General features: G+C 40.3%; 1 protein-coding gene across 1 annotated transcript in view; it reads right to left on the bottom strand.

The window, feature by feature from the left end:
* The window catches only part of LOC138231300 (uncharacterized), a 34,593-nt gene extending 21,873 nt beyond the window's left edge, over positions 1 to 12,720 (bottom strand). The window contains exon 1 of the mRNA XM_069186531.1: positions 12,621 to 12,720. The gene's annotated coding sequence lies outside the window, so the exon portion shown is untranslated. The remainder of the gene's footprint in view (positions 1 to 12,620) is intronic.
* Between the last annotated feature and the right edge of the window lie 7,931 nt (positions 12,721 to 20,651).

Here is a 20,651-nt window from a genome sequence, read left to right as displayed (position 1 = left end):
AGCAACATTTTCAAATGTTTTTTAAAACAATGTACCGAGCTTGACTGCCTAATAAAAAGTGGAAGTGAGTTTCATAATTTAGAAGCATAAAAACAAAAAGCAGCCTCTCCACTCTTTCTGCATTTCACATGTGGTATTTGCAGTAGGCCAGTATGTGCAGATCTCAGGTCACGTATAGGAACATAGGAAGACAGACATTCAGTAAGGTACAGACATGCTAGGTCGCTTAAAACTTTAAAAACAAGTAAAAGAACTTTCAAATTTATCCTAGATAATACAGGTGACCAGTGAAGTTTTTTCAAAACAGGAATGATATTCTCTTTCTTGTATTTGTTGGGATCTGTGCTACTGCATTTCGAACAAGTAGTAAGGGATTTATTGTTTTCTTGGGAAGCCCACAAAACAGAGCATTATAATCATATCCACATCAATGTGAGCAATGGAGAAGTCAAATTAACGTGTCTAAATATCATCTAGTTCTATCCCAGGGAAGAGGGCTGTTGCCTACACAGACGACAAGACACAAAACGCTCAACTGTGCAAAACACGCATAAGGACATCAGTCAAGAGGAACAAGGTAAACTGTTTTTTCTTCTTCACCATGGTCATGTAGTTTCACTCCAAGCACTGTCATATGAAATAACTCTGGAAACGACCTCCCCAACATTTTGGGGTGTTGCATTTTGCTTCAATGAATTTTAAACTTTTCTTTTAGACATTAAGAGGAAGGACACATTCACCCTTGGTAGAGATTCAGTTGTTCTATGAGATGTCAAGGTGAGAATTAACCACTTCAGGGATAAGTCAATCCACATAACTGAAAAGGGGGCAATGAACAGGATATGGGGATTTTGCTAGTTATAAAGTACAATAATCATCATTACATGATCTAAGACTACTGAAGTATAAGCTGTGTCCCTGACTGATTAATTAGCAAATTCATCTTTGTAGAGTGCAGCTACTATCTATTCAGTGGCATTTCCTTAAAACAACTGTATTCCCACATTCTGAATATGGAGTGAGATCATGTAGAGAATGTTGGACTTGTAATAACTAATTGAAGGATAATAATAATCAACGAAAGTGCTTAAAAGTATCAACAAATGCCTTCAAAGTACTTGACACGTACTTTGCTTTCAAAAGTGAAACATAATTAATGCTTACGTAAGATTTCTCTTGACTTCTCAGGAGTATACTAACTCCAAGGACAAGTAACATCACAAACCATTATGTAAGTGCTGATGTTGGAGCTGCAATACTACTACCAAGACAAAAAATGATACAGGTAACACTGCTTTCAGATTTCTAAGAATTGCTAAAATAGTATGTTTACAGAGCATTCAGAGTTGAGAATATGACAAGTTCCTACCATCTCAAACACTGCCAATCTAGAACAAAAAGAAAGTACTTGAACGCCTGCAGTAATCGAACACAAACCAGAACATATCAGTGCATGACAATGAAATGTAGTCACAAAATGATTCTACCCTTTCAAGTCCCAAAAAAGACCGAGGAACTTACCGGAGGCGATACCTGGATTTCAAACAGAGTACAATGTAGCCACTGTAGGGGAGAAGATCACAGAGAGCTCTTCTCAGATTGCTCAGAGTCAGCCCCAGCACCCTGTCCTGGCTGAAGCAGACAAAGTGGTCAAACAGGTAGGTAGAAATGAGTAAGGAACAGAGAGTATGGTTATTCTTGCATTGTTTGTTCGTCTGTCAAAGAAAAGAGTGCTTCTGACTTTTGTCAATGTTCATCTTTATTTTAGGAGAAGAACAAACGGTGGTATCATACTTTGCTCAAGTGTATGATACCATGTGTGTACAGCAGACATCACCAAAGGAACAGGAGACACCTGAGTAGAGAACAAGAATATGAAAAGACTGATTAAAAAAGGCACCAGGAGAAATCCATTGAATATTCACAATCTCGTCCAGTATTTCAATGAAAAGTTTCAGTGTTGTTTTTAGTGTCGTCGTATTGCATACATTTAAAACAATGTGTCTTGTTTAATGAACAATTTGATTTACTTTAGTAAAAAGTGTTGTTTACTGTAGTCCTAGCATGGATGCAATTGTTAGAAAAAACGTGAATGAAAAACTGAATGTTTCATATAATATGGGTTTGTGTTAACCCACACACCTAAGTGAAATGTTTGATTACGTTTACAAGACATAACACATAGTTCAGTTGAGTGTGAAAGGGAACAACAGAGAAAGTCACAAACAAAACATTTGTGAAGGACTTGATGAATGTTTTTTCTTTAGAAATGACAAAAAATAAAGAATTTTTCAACAAGATGTCTTTCTATAGCGAGTTTCATTTGAGATAGTCTTTTCTTAGAAGTGCAAGAGTGGTATTCCTTACAACTTATTCCCCAATTTGATCATTCTCAGAAATTAGGAGACGGAAACCACACCTACTGTAATATTAGACCTTGTAACAAGGCAACTAGGTTTCAATGGCTTAAAAGGTGCAGAAAGAGGCTCATGTATAATGACCTCCAGTGTCCCACAGGTTTCCCAAACCATTTCTTAGAGTATGGAAAAAGAGGAAATAAAGGGTCTACAGAAAGCGTATACCCCCTTGAACTTTGTTCAGTTTGTTGCGCCAGTGCCAGAGTTTCATGCAATTAAATGAGGACCTCTTTCTCACACCACATATGTTATACTTTCAATGGGAAAAAAGGAAATATTACAATTGTATACATTTTCACCCACATGTTAATATTTGGTAGAAGCCCTTTTCACAGCAATTTCAGCTGTGAGTCTGTTGGTAATGGGCTCCACCACCTCTGCACCAACAAGATTTGATAATATTTGAGAATTTCAGAAGTCTGTCTGGTTTAGCTGAAGAATCAGCTAAGGTAAGTTTCAGGAAGAGCATCTGATTTCTTTCAATAAAGCAGAACAGAGAAAAAACACACAATACAAAATCATGAGAATTTGTATCCATATGACACTTTGACTCGAATACTTTTATCAGACCTACACAGAGTATATACTGTACACACTTTTTCAGCCCAGGTTTATACATTTGATACATTTGGAACTGCCACTTGTAGGTGTTTTTGTGTCTTAGCTCAACACTGTGAAACCTGTAGTTACAAACATGGAGGATGAAGACATGAAGACATATATTGTACCTCTGACCGGCCTACCTTCGAAGAGGTGAAAGATGAAACTTTTCCTTTATCGTCAACTCAGTGAATTTCTTTAAACTTTTGAAAACTGTAACAAAGAATAAGTTAAAAAACTTATTTTCATTGGACCCACAGAAAAGTCAAAGTTGTCCATAGAAATGCCCGTCTAAATCAGAAATCTACAGCACAAAGGCAGTGGCCTTTCGGGACATACAAATGAAATCAGACTTTACTCAGACGAATTGCCCTTGGTCACGGACATCTTGCTATCAGTCACTACAAAGATGTTTTCTCTCGTGCCATGGCTTGCCTGACTTGCTTCTTCTGCTGGATGGCTTCTGGTCGCTGGTCAGGATCGACAGCCAGCATGTCCTGGAGCAGTGTCCTTAGCTCCATGCTTATGGCTCTCTTTACTTTCAGGGGGATGTGGAACTGCAGCCAGGGGTTCTCATGCAGGGCCTCTCCAACAGGCCCTGACAGACATATGCTCCTGTATCGGAAACACACTTTAGTTCAATTCTAAAATATTTCTCATAGGACTGAAGGAACCTTTGCCTGTTAAGAGTTAACAATTAGGTCCTCAAGAACTGTTTTACGGTTTTCTACACTCCTGGCTGGCCAAGGTCTCTTTAAGGTCTCTTAAGTGGAGGTGTAACTCATGTATCCTACATGTGATTTAGCAACATGAAAGGGAATAGCTTCTTATCGGATTATGGTCTTGGTTAACTGCCTAAGGCTGACCTAAGTGCCTAACTTTCTGACTTTCTTTATACCTTATATGTTAAGAAGCTTCTTCTGACCAATCAGAAATGTATGCTTTATGTATGAACATTTTGCTCATCAAAGTGAGTGAGAGACAAGGTTAACAGAAATTAGCCACGGCAGTAAATGACAGCATATTTTTGGGTTCTTAAATGGTCTCTACCTGGCACACCTGCAGTGCAAACTGACACACACTGTTTAGAGAAAAAGCTACTCTATTACTAATATTAATGAAACGTTTCTTATTCTATGGAACAAAAACAAACAGTAAAACTAAAACACAGATCTCTTAGCTTCCTATTTCATGAACCAGATGACTGAATGACCAAGCCTAACTAGTAGCCAGAACCCCAGTTAACCCTCCGTAACACAAAGTTTAACCACACGACAGGAACTCTTTCAAACTGAGTGAAAATCATAAATGGATCCATAACTTTACATCAATTTACTATGTTGTGCCAATACCTGCATTTACATTTAGAACGAATGATGTCATAGAACCAGCATCACACCAGTTCCAAGTGTCTCCAAGGAGACAACAGAACTTCAGTTGTGTTTGCTAAAATACACACTTTGAAACATACTGTAACACTTAGTTAACATGTCTGGTTTAGTTGAAGAATCGGCTAAGGTAAGTTTCAGGGTTTAATGGTGGGATTGCACCTGTGCTTTTTTCCCCCAACCGCTAGAATATGATTCGCACCAAACCCAAAAGAAATACTGCACAGTTCAGGAACTTCATCAACCTAGCAACTGTAAAATAAGCTTACAAACAACTGAATTGAAATGCCAAAAAGTTCAGAGAAAGGTACAAACTATGTTTACTTGGGGTTTACAAAATTAAAGCTAACTAAAACTGTAATGATAAACAATCATGCTGCCAATGGACAGAGAAATATAATGTTTTTTGAATAATGTATTATTTGTTATTTAGGAACCCAGTATAAGGGAATCCCTTGCGATCCTGTCTGCAGAGATAAAGGTAAGTATTTTTTTCTCTTTAGCTCTGTCACTCCAAGAAATATAATGAACATAAATATATTTGCCAATCTTTTCATAGTAATCCAAACAACTCTGCGTGCATCTGACATTTGTAATATTTATCTACCGCAGTATAACTCTTCTGGCAAGGCGATTGGTATTGTACCTTGAAAGAAAACTGATTGGAAATGTCATGTACTCTATGGTTTCTATTGATGTCAAGTGGCAAATGTTGACTGGTGATGTTATGTGAATCTTAGGAAATGGTCATTTTTCAATCGAGTCTATGTTTCTCAGAATTTGAGACAGAGAGGTCAATCTCTGCAATCCGAGCTGAGGGTATTTCTTGGAATGGAAAGGTAAGAGCAACGTGTTCTTTGATATTCTCTTAAGACTCTTCGCCAGATTTTACGATGAAAAATGTAAATAATAATAACAAACATTATTTTATATAGTGCCTTGAAAGGTGGCTTCTTTACAGAATGACAAAACCAACTACAATAAATAATACACAAGATATGCATGATGACAATACACAGTTAGAGGAGACAGTAGATGGTCATTGTCAGTGTATCCTGAAGGTAGTTTTCCAATTTTTTGGAACGGGGTAAAAGAGGCCACCTCTACTAGAATCTTTGTCCTAACCAAAAATGTAACAAAGTATAATAATAATATTAAAAATAATAATAATAATAATAAACTTTATTTATAGAGCACCTTTCATACAAATAGTGCTTTGGTGCTTTAAAAAGCAAGTGTAAAAATAAAATATTAAAATTTAGAGATATACTTTCAGTTGTAAAGGAAAATACAGCAATACAGTAAAGCAACATACATGTCAATTAAATAAATAAAAATTAGGAAAGTCGTAATAAAATAAGAACAATTAAAGAGAACTAAAAAAAGAAACAGAAATAGAAAGAACAAAGAACCACTTTAACTAAAAGCAACATTTTCAAATGTTTTTTAAAACAATGTACCGAGCTTGACTGCCTAATAAAAAGTGGAAGTGAGTTTCATAATTTAGAAGCATAAAAACAAAAAGCAGCCTCTCCACTCTTTCTGCATTTCACATGTGGTATTTGCAGTAGGCCAGTATGTGCAGATCTCAGGTCACGTATAGGAACATATGAAGACAGACATTCAGTAAGGTACAGACGTGCTAGGTCGCTTAAAGCTTTAAAAACAAGTAAAAGAACTTTCAAATTTATCCTAGATAATACAGGTGACCAGTGAAGTTTTTTCAAAACAGGAATGATATTCTCTTTCTTGTATTTGTTAGGATCTGTGCTACTGCATTTCGAACAAGTAGTAAGGGATTTATTGTTTTCTTGGGAAGCCCACAAAACAGAGCATTATAATCATATCCACATCAATGTGAGCAATGGAGAAGTTAAATTAACGTGTCTAAATATCATCTAGTTCTATCCCAGGGAAGAGGGCTGTTGCCTACACAGACGACAAGACACAAAACGCTCAACTGTGCAAAATACGCATAAGGACATCAGTCAGGAGGAACAAGGTAAAGTGTTTTTACTTCTTCACCATGGTCATGTAGTTTCACTCCAAGCAGTGTCTTATGAAATAACTGTGGAAACGACCTCCCCAACATTTTGGGTTGTTGCATTTTGCTTCAATGAATTTTAACCTTTTCTTTTAGAGATTAAGAGGAAGGACACATTCACCCTTGGTAGAGATTCAGTTGTTCTACGAGATGTCAAGGTGAGAATTAACCACTTCAGGCATAAGTCAATCCACATGACCGGAAATGGGGCAATGAACAGGATATGGGGATTTTGCTAGTTATAACGTACAATAATCATCATTAAATGATCTAAGACTACTGAAGTATAAGCTGTGTCCCTGACTGATTAATTAGCAAATTCATCTTCGTAGAGTGGAGCTACACTGAATATGGAGTGAGATCATGTAGGGAATGTTGGACTTGTAATAACTAATTGAAGGATAATAATAATCAACGAAAGTGCTTAAAAGTATCAACAAATGCCTTCAAAGTACTTGACACGTACTTTGCTTTCAAAAGTGAAACATAATTAATGCTTACGTAAGTTTTCTCTTGACTTCTCAGGAGTATACTAACTCCAAGGACAAGTAACATCACAAACCATTATGTAAGTGCTGATGTTGGAGCTGCAATACTACTACCAAGACAAAAAATGATACAGGTAACACTGCTTTCAGATTTCTAAGAATTGCTAAAATAGTATGTTTACAGAGCATTCAGAGTTGAGAATATGACAAGTTCCTACCATCTCAAACACTGCCAATCTAGAACAAAAAGAAAGTACTTGAACGCCTGCAGTAATCGAACACAAACCAGAACATATCAGTGCATGACAATGAAATGTAGTCACAAAATGATTCTACCCTTTCAAGTCCCAAAAAAGACCGAGGAACTTACCGGAGGCGATACCTGGATTTCAAACAGAGTACAATGTAGCCACTGTAGGGGAGAAGATCACAGAGAGCTCTTCTCAGATTGCTCAGAGTCAGCCCCAGCACCCTGTCCTGACTGAAGCAGACAAAGTGGTCAAACAGGTAGGTAGAAATGAGTAAGGAACAGAGAGTATGGTTATTCTTGCATTGTTTTGTTCGTCTGTCAAAGAAAAGAGTGCTTCTGACTTTTGTCAATGTTCATCTTTATTTTAGGAGAAGAACAAACGGTGGTATCACACTTTGCTCAAGTGTATGATACCATGTGTGTACAGCAGACATCACCAAAGGAACAGGAGACACCTGAGTAGAGAACAAGAATATGAAAAGACTGATGAAAAAAAGCACCAGGAGAAATCCATTGAATATGCACAATCTCGTACAGTATTTCAATGAAAAGTTTCAGTGTTGTTTTTAGTGTCGTCGTATTGCATACATTTAAAACAATGTGTCTTGTTTAATGAATAATTTCATTTACTTTAGTAAAAAGTGTTGTTTACTGTAGTCCTAGCATGGATGCAATTGTTAGAAAAAACGTGAATGAAAAACTGAATGTTTCATACAATGTGGGTTTGTGTTAACCCACACACCTAAGTGAAATGTTTGATTACGTTTACAAGACATAACACATAGTTCAGTTGAGTGTGAAAGGGAACAACAGAGAAAGTCACAAACAAAACATTTGTGAAGGACTTGATGAATGTTTTTTCTTTAGAAATGACAAAAAATAAAGAATTTTTCAACAAGATGTCTTTCTATAGCGAGTTTCATTTGAGATAGTCTTTTCTTAGAAGTGCAAGAGTGGTATTCCCTACAACTTATTCCCCAATTTGATCATTCTCAGAAATTAGGAGACGGAAACCACACCTACTGTAATATTAGACCTTGTAACAAGGCAACTAGGTTTCAATGGCTTAAAAGGTGCAGAAAAAAGCTCATGTATAATGACCTCCAGTGTCCCACAGGTTTCCCAAATCATTTCTTAAAGTATGGAAAAAGAGGAAATAAAGTGTCTACAGAAAGCGTATACCCCCTTGAACTTTGTTCAGTTTGTTGCGCCAGTGCCAGAGTTTCATGCAATTAAATGAGGACCTCTTTCTCACACCACATATGTTATACTTTCAATGGGAAAAAAGGAAATATTACAATTGTATACATTTTAAAGCCATGTGTTCATATTTGGTAGAAGCCCTAAAAACACCTAAAAAACACCTAACAACGGGTGCAGGGTAATACCCACTATTGATAAACATACAGAAAACAATATTAAAGTACTGGCTTTAATATTAGCCAGACACAGCTGGATGAGCTCTACCAGCCAGGACAGGAGGCTCTACTTTACACAGAGAGGGGAGGGAGGGGGGAACAAGCTGCCCAGCCCTGTGGAATGCTACAGAACCCTAAACAGACAATACATACTACCCGTATATTCGCCAAGATATCCAGACACAGCTGGATGAGCTCCACCAGTCAGGACAGGCTAATAAGATACACTCCACAGACATTCACAACAGTTACATATCATAAACACTTGAATTACTTATCTAGTCTCTCGAAACAAAATTTCGAGAAAAAACACATTGCCCAACGTTAGAAAGCACCTTGCATTACATTGCTTGAAAAACAATTTTATTTCGAAGGAATTATGGATCGGGAATTCTTCGAGGAAGTCGGGGTCACACAGCATGCCGCCCCATATATCAGGGAGCACATTGGATCAAGGCACCGTCTCTTTCAAGGCAACGATCCGAAACACACAGCAGCAAGGGCGAGGCTTATAGCAGAACGAGTGAACTGGGTGAAAACTCCAGCCGAATCTCCAGATTTAAATCCAATAAGGATGGTATGGCATTAGCTGAAAGACTATGTTTGGAAAACTGCTAAACCCAGCACAAAGCAAGAACTGATACTGATACAATGTCTGTTGATACTGATACTGTATGAGTAGGGCTGTTTCACCACTCCTTTTTTTTTGTTGCATACAGCAGTACTTCTTATGGTAGTACTTAAGTACAGTACAGTAGGTACTTACATTAGTACTTCTCACGTTAAAGAAGTTAGGTGTTAGCATAAACTATTAGTAAATAAAAAATATTAAACTTAGCACTGTAATAAATTATGCTAATATTAAATTTGATTCTGCTCTGAGAATGTAGGGGGAAGGAAAAATGCCAGTGGTCTTTTCACTGATGAACTTGTGCCTGATGAACACCACTGCGTCACACCACACAGCTGCGAGTGCACCTCACTGTGCCCGACCACCACTGCATCACACAACTGCCAGCGCACCTCACCGTACCAGGCCACCACTGCGTCACACAGCTGCAAGCACACCTCACTGTGCCCGGCCACCACTGCGTCACACAGCTGCAAGCACACCTCACCGTGCCAGGCCACCCCGGCGTCACAACACACAGCTGCCAGCGCACCTCACCGTGCCAGGCCACCACTGCGTCACACAGCTGCCAGCGTACCTCACCGTGCCAGGCCACAGCTGCGTCACACATCTGCCAACGCACCTCACCATGCCTAGCCACCACTGCATCACACAGCTGCCAGCGCACCTCACCATACCAGGCCACCACTACGTCAAACCACACAGGTGCCAGTGCACCTCACTGTGCCCAGAAGCCACTACATCTCACAGCTGCCAGCGCACCTCACCGTGCCAGGCCACCACTGCGTCACACCACACAGCTGCCAGTGCACCTCAGCGTGCCTGGCCACCACTGCGTCACACCACACAGCCGCCAGCGCACCTCACCGTGCCAGGCCACCACTGAGTCACGCCACACAGCTACCAGCGCAACTCACCGTGCCAGGCCACCACTGCATCACACCACACAGTTGCCAGTGCACATCACTCTGCCCGGCCACCATTTCATTACACAGATACCAAGGCATCTCACCGTGCCAGGCCACCACTACGTCAAACCACACAGGTGCCAGCGCACCTCAACGTGCCAGGCCACCACTGCGTCCCACAGCTGCCAGCACACCTCATGCCTTGTTATGTGAAACTTTAAATCTCTTTTTAGGATTTTTTCAATATGGTCTTTTTTTCCCCCAATCAGAGGCTCACCACAATTCACGCTCAACCACATCACAGATCTACCACACGCACCTCAGGATGGTGACGTCACTGCCTTTCATATGGAAACATTTTGACACCGCGCTCAACAATCTTAGGAAGATCACAAAACAAGCCTGCTAGCCTGGATTTTACCTAAAAAAATCACGCCCGAGAAAGTGAAGTACTGTAGCATTAACTAGCAAAGGTGTATTGCAGACATAGGCATAGTACGTAATACAGGCTTTATGAACTCTAATAATATTGTTTCGGCTGTGAATCCTTCTTCAGCTGTGAGGGTCTTCAGCTCATAATGAAACGCTAGGAGTTTGCAATGTACGGCGCTCTGAACGAGTTCAACTTTAATGCAGGAAAAATGGATTTCCCAGAAGCTATACTGATTCTTATGGAAGCCCGTTTCCGCCAGGGAGTAGAAAAAATGCGCCCTGGTATTCTCTGGGATGCAGTGCAGTTAAAACTGTTCACTGTTACTGACCATACTGCCTGCCTGCGGGCACTTTTCCTTTCCGTGGGGGAGGGTGGACTGTCTTTCATTAGAAGGTTAGCCTATTCTACTCGGAGAATGTAGAGGGGGTGGAAAGTGCCCGCGGTCATTTAATTAGTATTACAATTCACACTGATTCCCCTGCGAAGATATGGACATAAGAATATTCGTGCGTGGTCAAAAAATGCCATAAAAACGACAAAATGAAGGCTGTGAAAACATTCACAATGTGCTGTATACACAAAGCAAGTGTTCTCACAACTCGAGGAGGTTTCGTGAAAACTTTATATCGTCACACAAAATAAAGTTTTTTTGTTTACAAAGACGATTACAAAGAATGTGGACCAGGGTAATACTTTGAGTTTACAGCTTGTCCAAGGTCATTCATTATTAATACTATTAGGGATATCTTCGGTAAAGACTGACAGCAGGAACATTCCTGTTCTTTACTCAGCAGCTTATTAAAAACAGGGTGTTCAAAACGTTTTTTTTTTACCCAGAAGAGTGACACAGCTTCGCGTTGTGAATCTGTTATTCCGTATTTACAAAGAAAGTGGAATACAGTAATACTACCTGCTATATAGATACATATTTTTAGATATTCAGATCCTTAAATTAATATCATTATTCATTTCTTTAGATACGTGATTCCATACTATATTCCCTATTACAAAACCAATAATTCCAGTCCTGAAATCTGATTGGCTGACACACATTCGAAGAACATACTGTAACACTTAGTTAACATGTCTGGTTTAGTTGAAGAATCGGCTAAGGTAAGTTTCAGGGTTTAATGGTGGGATGGCACCTGTGCTTTTTTCCCCCAACCGTTAGAATATGATTTGCACAAAACCCAAAAGAAATACTGCACAATTCAAGAACCAAGCAACTGTAAAATAAGCTTAAAAACAACTGAACTGAAATGCAAAAAAGTTCAGAGAAAGGCACAAAATATGTTTACTTGGGGTTTAAAAAATTAAAACTAACTAAAAAATTCCAAACAGAAGCCGGCCTACCTTCTTTTCTTTGTACCTGATAAAGATGAGGATGGCTTTAAAGATACAGCTAAACTTTTGCAGAACCATTCAAGCGCATTGTTACTGTTTGCTGTAGAAGCCAAAAATATGAGAATCTCAAAATCTAAAAATCTCATGGCGTCAGAATGTACAACTTTAAAAAAATAAATAATAATAATAAACATTAATTTATATAGCGCCTTGAAAGGTGGCGTCTTAATAGAATGACAAAACCAACAACAATAAATAATACACAAGATATGCATGCTGACAATACACAGTTAGAGGAGACAGTAGATGGCGGTAATAAACACAGTGAGAGCAGAAGGATAAAGAACAGGGGTGAGTTTCCCGAAAACAACTAATCTTAGAGACTTTCGTTAACATTTGGTTCATAAAATCGACACACCTGAAATACTAAATAAGAAAGAAAACAATTATAACACAACGGATGACAGAGCCTCTAGAACAGAAAACCCGTTGGCGTCACACGCTGAATGTCTCTCTCTCTCCTGCTCAGCAAAACACAACATGTGGGTCAACACCGTGTGAGGCATTAAACATCACCTTCGTGCATTACCGCGATTCATCTGGCACACAACTGTACTACTACAGAAATAATATATATATATAATGTCGCCACACGAATCTGTAATGAAAATAAAATTAAAAATGCCGCTGGCGTCTCACCCGACTGGCGGCCACAGCGCGTCTGAGGGCTCCCCAGAGAAACGAGCCGCCTGTGACCCCAGGGGCACCTTCACAAACCCCAAGGGCTGTCGCAAAGCCAACTCCATACAGAAAAACGGAACTCATCTGGGGGAAGTTCACAAAATAAAATAATAAAATAAAAGATGACATCATATAACCACGGCTCAACGCAGCTGGCTACACGTGTGAGAAGGTGCAGTACTTGAAGTGCGCTGGGCAAACTTCCGAGGTCAAATTCTTCAGCACGGTTGTACCTTTAAAGCGGAGACGACGGCACCGACAATTTTTGGCGCGCCTTCTCTTTAAAGCCCTGGCCAAATATGAAGACAGTACGTACAGTTATAATTCAAACGGAATTAAAAACTACACATCCCAGTTACCATGGTGGTGCTTGTGATCATTGCGTTTAACCAACGAAACAGGGCGAAAAATCAGTCACATGACTTTGGGGCAGAGTTTCGAAAGCTTAACCTATCAGCAACAAAGCGAAATTTACACGATAGGCTACCTCAAACTGTCAGTTACACGACTGTGTATGTCGCTTAAGCCACTCCTATTTGGCATTTTAGTTATGGAGGCGAGAAGACGCCCCCCCCCCCTCTCTGGGTGCCTGATTTGCCGCCATCTTTAACCGCTTCGTGTCCAAATCGCAGTAGCTACGCGTACGAAATAAAGTTCACCCCAGCTACAAAACATATATATTTTTGTGGTAAGAGGGAGCAAAACATCAGTATTTACTGCTATTAATTAGTTTACGATTTATAGTTGAAATCTGAGCCTAAATATAAAGTTAAAATATCGACAAAGCAATGTAGGAAATACAGAGAAAATAAATCCTTTCTGACATCTAAAATCAGTTTCGATCAAGGTCTCTAAAACGAACAAGAAAAAGAGGATTTTCGGAGGGCAATTACGCTGTATTTATATAGAATAAGTGATTTATGAGCAATCTAATTTCTTGTTCGTTTAAAACAGTGAAATGTCAGCTGCAAAAGATCGCACCAGAAACAGCACTCTCTCTGCCTGTCATAGACGTTCAGGAAAGGCTGAATGAAGTCATGGTGATCAATAATAACAGTTGTAGGACAAGAAACAAAAGATAGTGAAAAATTAAGATTTTTAAGGCTAAAACTCAAATTCATTCTACAAATTAAGGCAAATGAAAATTCAGGACGTTAAAGTGCTAGAGGTGTAAAAAAATACAAAAATGCACATGAGCAAAAAGTTTTAGAAATGGAGCAAACAGAATAAAAGCCATGCCTATAGTGCAGAAGAGGGATGCAGGAACACTTGCTTAGATATACAACAACATTATTTTATTAAACCTTTACAATTTCTTGCATTAGTAATTATCTTTTCGCATACCCCAGCTTGCTCTCCATGAGATACACAGACACACAGATGAAAGAGATAGGGAGAGAGCCTGTGGTCAGAGTACAGGGTCAGCCATTGTACAGCGCCCCTGGAGCAGTTGGGGTTAAGGGCCTTGCTCAGCAGCCCAACGGAGTAGGATTCTTCTGCTGGGTGCGGGATTTATTGTTAAATTATTACTTTAAATAAATACTTTGAGTTACTGAAACAGCCCGCTAATAAAATTGTCGCAATTTTGTTCTCGTTTGGAAGAGAGAATCAAAAATGAGACATAATGATGGTTTCCGGCTTAGACCTTTAAAGGTACCCCCATCACGGGAGAATTTGACCTCGGAACGTTTACCCAGCGTAATATTGTATTTCATTTCACTTTGACCGATTGTCTTTAAATCAATTGTTGTCAGAATATCCCCACCTCCAAACAAGAACAAAATTGCAACGATTTTATTAACTGGCTGTTTCAGTAACTTAAAGTACATATTTAAAGTAATAATTTAACAAGATATGTAAATGTTTTAAGATATGTATATGTTGTGAATGTCTGTAGATTGTATCTTATGATTTAAATACTTTTATTTTTTCACAATCTGGCAATGCCAGACAGAATTCAAATGGCCTTGCAGATCAGAAAATCAAGGAACAAAACAATTATTGCGCCCAGCTCCTCAATGGGATAGCTTTAACTTGCTAATGCGTTGGTGTAACAGTCCGGGTGTGGCAAGCTTCTAATGTCTCCAGACTTTGCGAAAGGAACCCGTCTTTCATAGGCACTCTTTCCCCTAGTTTAACAGTCTGTCCAGAAACAAAACATTCCTGTTAAACAAGAGAAATGTAAAACAAATTGTACAAAAGTAAAAAACAATTACTTTTTGACAATGAAAACTGGTGTGTATCTCTCTCTTTGCTGGCGCGCGGGCGCGGTGGGGTGCTGTACCACCCGCACAGAACATTAAAGTGTCCCTTTCCATTCAATGGGTGTCTGAGTTGCTGTGTCCTATCTTCTGACAGTCGCTGTTGTGAATGTCTGCAGAGTGTATCTTATTTTTAGCATTGTAGCGCTTTCGCCCTGGGGGGCGGCTGAAGAACACCCGGCTGGGGTGCGCGGTGAGGGGCAGGACAGGAGTGGTCAGGGCGGGGTTTAGGTAGGCCGCTGACTATTGCAGCTGCCACACAGTGAAAGGGGCATACGGGCTGGGGAGATCGCCCGTTTTCCATGTAAATAGTTCCCTGGTTCCGCACCCCTCTCTCCCTCCCTCTCCAGATACAGCTGTATGAGCTCCACCAGTCAGGACAGGAGGCTCTACTGTTCGCACAGAGGGGTGGTAGAGGGGAACAAGTTGCCAGCCGTGGGGTTGAAGCTGATACCCTGGACCCTCTCCAGATACAGCTGTATGAGCTCCACCAGTCAAGACAGGAGGCTCTGCTGTACACAGAGAGGGGCGGGAGGGGGGAACAAGCTACCCAGCCATGGGGTTGAAGCAGATACCCTGGATCCTCTCGAGACACAGCTGTATGAGCTCCACCAGTCATGAAGGAATGCTCTACTGTACACAGAGGGGGGCAGGAGGGGGGAGCAAGCTGCCCAGCCATGGGTTTGAAGCTGATACCCCGCTTGATCCTCTCCAGATACAGCTGAATGAGCTCCACCAGTCAAGACAGGAGGCTCTACTGTACACAGAGAGGTGCAGGGGGGGAAACAAGCTGCATAGCCATGGGGTTGACGCTGATACCCTGGATCCCCTCCAGACACAGCTGTATGAGCTCCACCAGTCAGGACAGGAGGCTCTACTGTACAGAGAGAGGCGGTGGGGAGAACAAGCTGATACCCTGGCTTCTCACACAAACCTTAAAATCACGTAAGAGGTTTATTCCATGCTGAAAAAAAGAAGAAAGAATACACATTCCATAGGAATCAGTGCCTTTATATAGCGCCTTTAAAGGTGGCTTCTCAAAGTGCCTTACGGGATAAAAACAACAAAAACAAAAACAATATTGTTTTCCATTGCACTTTGACAGATCATCTTTAAATCAATTGTTGATTTAAAGTTTGACAGTAAATGTTTATATTGTAAAGCATACAGCTGCCATTTCTTTCTAAAAATTAAAAAAATTGTTTGCGCAGTCTAAGGGGGGGGGGGATCTGCTGACAATCCCCCATACACTCAAGTGAAATATTAATAACCCCAATGTAAACAGCGTATTTACAATTTGTTGATAATAAAAATGTTAAGTTCTCTAAGACTTTGTGATACTTTACCCAGGGAGCTGTGTAAGCATGCGTGGTGACTATTCATTGTTATTAAAAAATGACTTAGATTCGAACATGTTGTGATATTTAGAAATATAAAAAGTCAATTAATTGTCCATAATATTGCTATTTTATTTTTTCAAAGAAATGCTTGTTAAAAGAAAAGTCATGGCACAGGCTGGATTTGAACAGCCAACCTCTCACTTACAAGTTCAGCACATGAATAGAATTATATCATTATTAATTTCTTTAGATATGCGATTCCATATTATATTCCCTATTAATCAAATTCTAAAAGTATGCTTGTTTGCTCCTGTATTGAGCGTATTTGCAGAAAAGCTTAAAACTACCACTTTTTATACACACGTTATTTCACATGTTAGTTAAAGACTTCGATGCTTAATATTGTTTAGGGAGAAATGGAATACTGGTGTGTATTTTTGTACCGAGACCAGCCATATACAGTTTACATACTGTAATACTGTATATTTATGTTCCAAAATTAATATCGTTTATGGCCTTCACACGCGTTATGCTCCTATTCTTTTTATGCTCAGCTACTAAGATTTCCCTTCAGTGGTAAAATTCCATATAAATATTTAATACTTAAACGGGCACAGTAAAGACATTAAATATACATATACATACTGTATACAGTACAGTTTGCATACAGTAATATGTTTATGTTCCTAAATCAATATCTCTTATGAGCATGCAAAAGGCATGGTGAATTGGAGATTCTCAAAAATGACTGTACTTTGCATGATTGGAAACAAATGCGTGATTGGATCAACGAAATGCTGTGGTGTTACTTTTACAAAGACGGTCAATGAAAAAAAGAATGTGGACCAGGGCAATACTTTGAGTTTACAGCTTGTCCAAGGTCATTCATTAGAACATGTGGTATTATGCGGTACTATGCGAGAATACACGGTATTAATATGGTAACTTGTGTTACACCGCGATAAGCACACCGCAAAATAATGCGGTATCGCCCGCTTGTTTTGAATGGCTGCATCTGTATATCCCTGCTAGTGATGATGACCATGGTCACCTCACCCTCGCAATACACCGGCTGAAAGAACTTAAGAACAGGGTAAATCAAGAACAGGGCATTGGCAATGAGTTCCCCTTCTTTTCATGGTTAAAATCATTTTTTGGGTCTTGGGGACTGTTTTTCTTAAAGCTATTCATGCCTGTTGTAGTGTGTTTGCTGTTGTGCTGTTGTCTGACTAGGGTGACCCCTATGAGGACTCTGTGGTATTAACACATTTAAGGATAAAAAGGAGGGAATGTAATGAAAAGTTACTGAGAAAAAGTGTTTTATTCTATGTTTACGGACAGAGCTGTGCTGCAGAAGCAGCTGGATACTTAGAACAAAGTGTGATAGCACCCAACTTGTCAAGGGCACAGGATGTTTTAATACTGTTTATCTCGGCTGCTTGAAGAAGGGAGTGTGAGAAACCATTTGAATAACTGCTCTTCTTTGCTTAAAGCAAAAACCTATAAGGAATGGAAAATGACTGCTTTGCCTGTCCTTGAAGTGTTGCATCAGCTTAAAAAAGATATAAAACAAGGGGTCTCCCTGCTTACTTTTGAATCAGCTTTCACTTCTCTGCGCAGACAGGTGATGGGTTTTTCCCATATTGCAAAATGAATAAAGACCTTACTGAGTGAATGAGAATACCTCTCCTGGCTAAATCCCTTACAACTTGTTCGAAATGCAGTACGGCCATATTTCATATCAACCCACAGATGCATTGCATAAACACTAGAATTTTGGTTGTACTTTAATTGACCTTATACGTTTTGGATTATGTTTAACCTTCTTCAATTTCTTCAACCATATTTTGAGATGATTACGTTTACAGAAGCAAATATTATTCAGTGCTTATTATTTTTCTTCACTCCTTTAATCAAACCCACATTTCTATAAGGAGGGCCATTGTGAAACTCCCCAAAGTGAGCTGAATTAATCTTTTATCCTTGAAATGTAGTCTATTTTGTGATGTAAATTGGAGGTTTTACAAGTTATTGTGTGTTCCCCTTTAGATGGCTTCTGGGAAAACTGGCCTCAACACTGTATTGGATAAGGCACTTAGAAAACAGATTCATGCGTGGACCACAGCAATGTCCCTTTACTGAGAGCCAGCAATCAACGGATGTGTCTGATCGTGAATGGTTTTCCCTGTTGTTTGTTGTATTACTCGGTGTTGCATTTTAAGCTGTGCATGAGGCAGGACCCGGAGGCTGCTGCTTCTGCTGGGATTGAGGAAGAGCTGAGCGCCATGTAAGGCAAAGACACTGCGTTCCACTTTATCAGGTGCCTGGAGTGTAAGAGCTGCAGATAATATTGAGTCACATTAATCCCAACATATTTCAAATATTATGAAAATTAAATAAATTAAATCAAATAACTTTCATTAAAAAAATCAATCACACTTTATCTTGCTTTTTCAGTTGTTTTAAAGGAAAATTGATGCAGAGAATGTGTGAATACTACTTTTTGATGGTTCCAAGGCCAATGTGACCTGTTCTATTGCCTGCTAATTGTACGTTCCAGGTTGAACAATTATTTTTAGGAGGACAAGGTGTATGAATGATAAGAACAGCTTGAAATTTATTTTCACGGTCGACACACATTTTCGCAAAGGAAAAAAACTGAAATAACCACAGTTACGCAAACACCAGTCCACCAAAAAAAAATCATTTTATTAAAACAAGGTAACATTTTTTTTATTATCATACGGATGAACTGTGCTAAATATATTTCTAAAAAGAAAAAGCAGGACGTGAGTCGTGAGCCAAGATCATGACTCTTTTACTCTTCTTCACATCAGTTTTCATCTGTGAGGAGGAGGAGGGGGGCGGCTCCTGATGTGCTGACACTTGGGGATGTGCCTCTGTGCCGGCCTGGGGGCAAAAAAAGTAAAAGTCCAGACTAGCACTGCGTACACAGTCTGGTCGCAAACCATTCACAAGGCAAGAAAATATCAATACAGTAATAACGTAGCTTTCTGGGCCTACCTTTCATGTCATTGGGTAGAGAGTACAATTTAGTTATGGTTTTGTTTCCCGTGAGTGCTATTTGCTTGATATCTCATGTAGATTTTTACAACAGAATTCAGAAGTCACTAAGACCCATTTATTCTGTCTAGCAAATGTGCCTTTGCGGCAGTTTTTCAGAAGAGTACTTCATAAAACACTTATTTATTGTTTACATTGATTTATAAGCTGAGTCTGACTCTAGGAGAAAACAAGGGAAGCTTGGAAAGAGATTAAGGATAGCCCTTACCACGATTGGCGGTCTAACCTTCTTCTTATGGATGTATGTCTCCAGTTCTGTTCCCTTGGCCCTGTGCTTGAAAGAGTCAAAAACCTTCCTCTTTGAATTCTGAAGCTTCTTGCAGATCTTGCTGTGTTTCTCCAACCTCTCTACAGCAAACTTCCTGTGACACAGTTCACAGGGCACCAGCTGAGGGTTTCCACTCTGGCTATTCTCATATGGAAATTGCTCAGCGGTAGGGCACATCAGACTTGTAGGGGACAAATATCTGTTTTCCACTGACAGAGTTTGTTCATCCAGACATGCGGTGTTATTTCTGAAGTGGGCCTGCGCGGCCTGTGCCGCTGACACGTCACTTTCAGGGAGCCTTGCTTTCTTGAGGTACTTTCTCCTTCCACAGGGGACGTCTTCTAGCCCACGGCTGCAAGGGCTCACTTGACGTCTCTCCCGATGGGAAAGCGCAGAGGGAAAGTGCGATTCTGCACATCCCCCGTCTTCCATTGGAGAACCATAATCAAGGTTGTCTCCTTTGAAAGGAAGGGCTTTCCTTGGAGTGAAGGCTTTTTGCTTCTCCATTCTGCAGGTCAGAAGAGGCACGGCCTTAGAGCGGTGGTTGGCCCACGGTCCTCTGGGGCGAAGCTCGCTCTGCCTCGCCTGGAGTGTCTTCCTTCGGGTCAGGAGTCCTCTATTTTCCCTTCCGGCCACCTCTCTGGAGTCTTCCATCTCTCTCTGAACCATCCTCAGCTCCTCCTGAGCTCTAAAGAGCTTCGCCTGCATCATGGCCTCCTTCTGGCGAATCTCGTCCTTCATCATGGCCTCCTTCCGGCGCATCACATCCTGCAGACTGGCCTCCCTCCGGCGATGCTCCTCCTTCAGCGCGGCCTCTGCCTCGGCCACTTTTCGTAGCTCCTCTTGCAACTGAAAGTGCTCCTTCCCATTGGCATGAGAAGGGCATTGCCCTGGAGGGGTCGCCACCATGGGGAGGACAGTCCTGTCCTTAGGTTTGCGTACTCTTGAGTCCCTCCTGCCCGGCCTCTCGCAGGGCCTCTCATGACCATCCTGAGGCGGGGTGGGGGCAAACAAGGAATCACTCTGTGCTTCCGGG

Source organism: Lepisosteus oculatus, unplaced genomic scaffold, assembly GCF_040954835.1.
Source record: "Lepisosteus oculatus isolate fLepOcu1 unplaced genomic scaffold, fLepOcu1.hap2 HAP2_SCAFFOLD_53, whole genome shotgun sequence".
NCBI lineage: Eukaryota > Metazoa > Chordata > Actinopteri > Semionotiformes > Lepisosteidae > Lepisosteus > Lepisosteus oculatus.
Note: the sequence above shows the minus strand (reverse complement) of the source record. Positions and strands in the feature narration are given on the sequence as shown.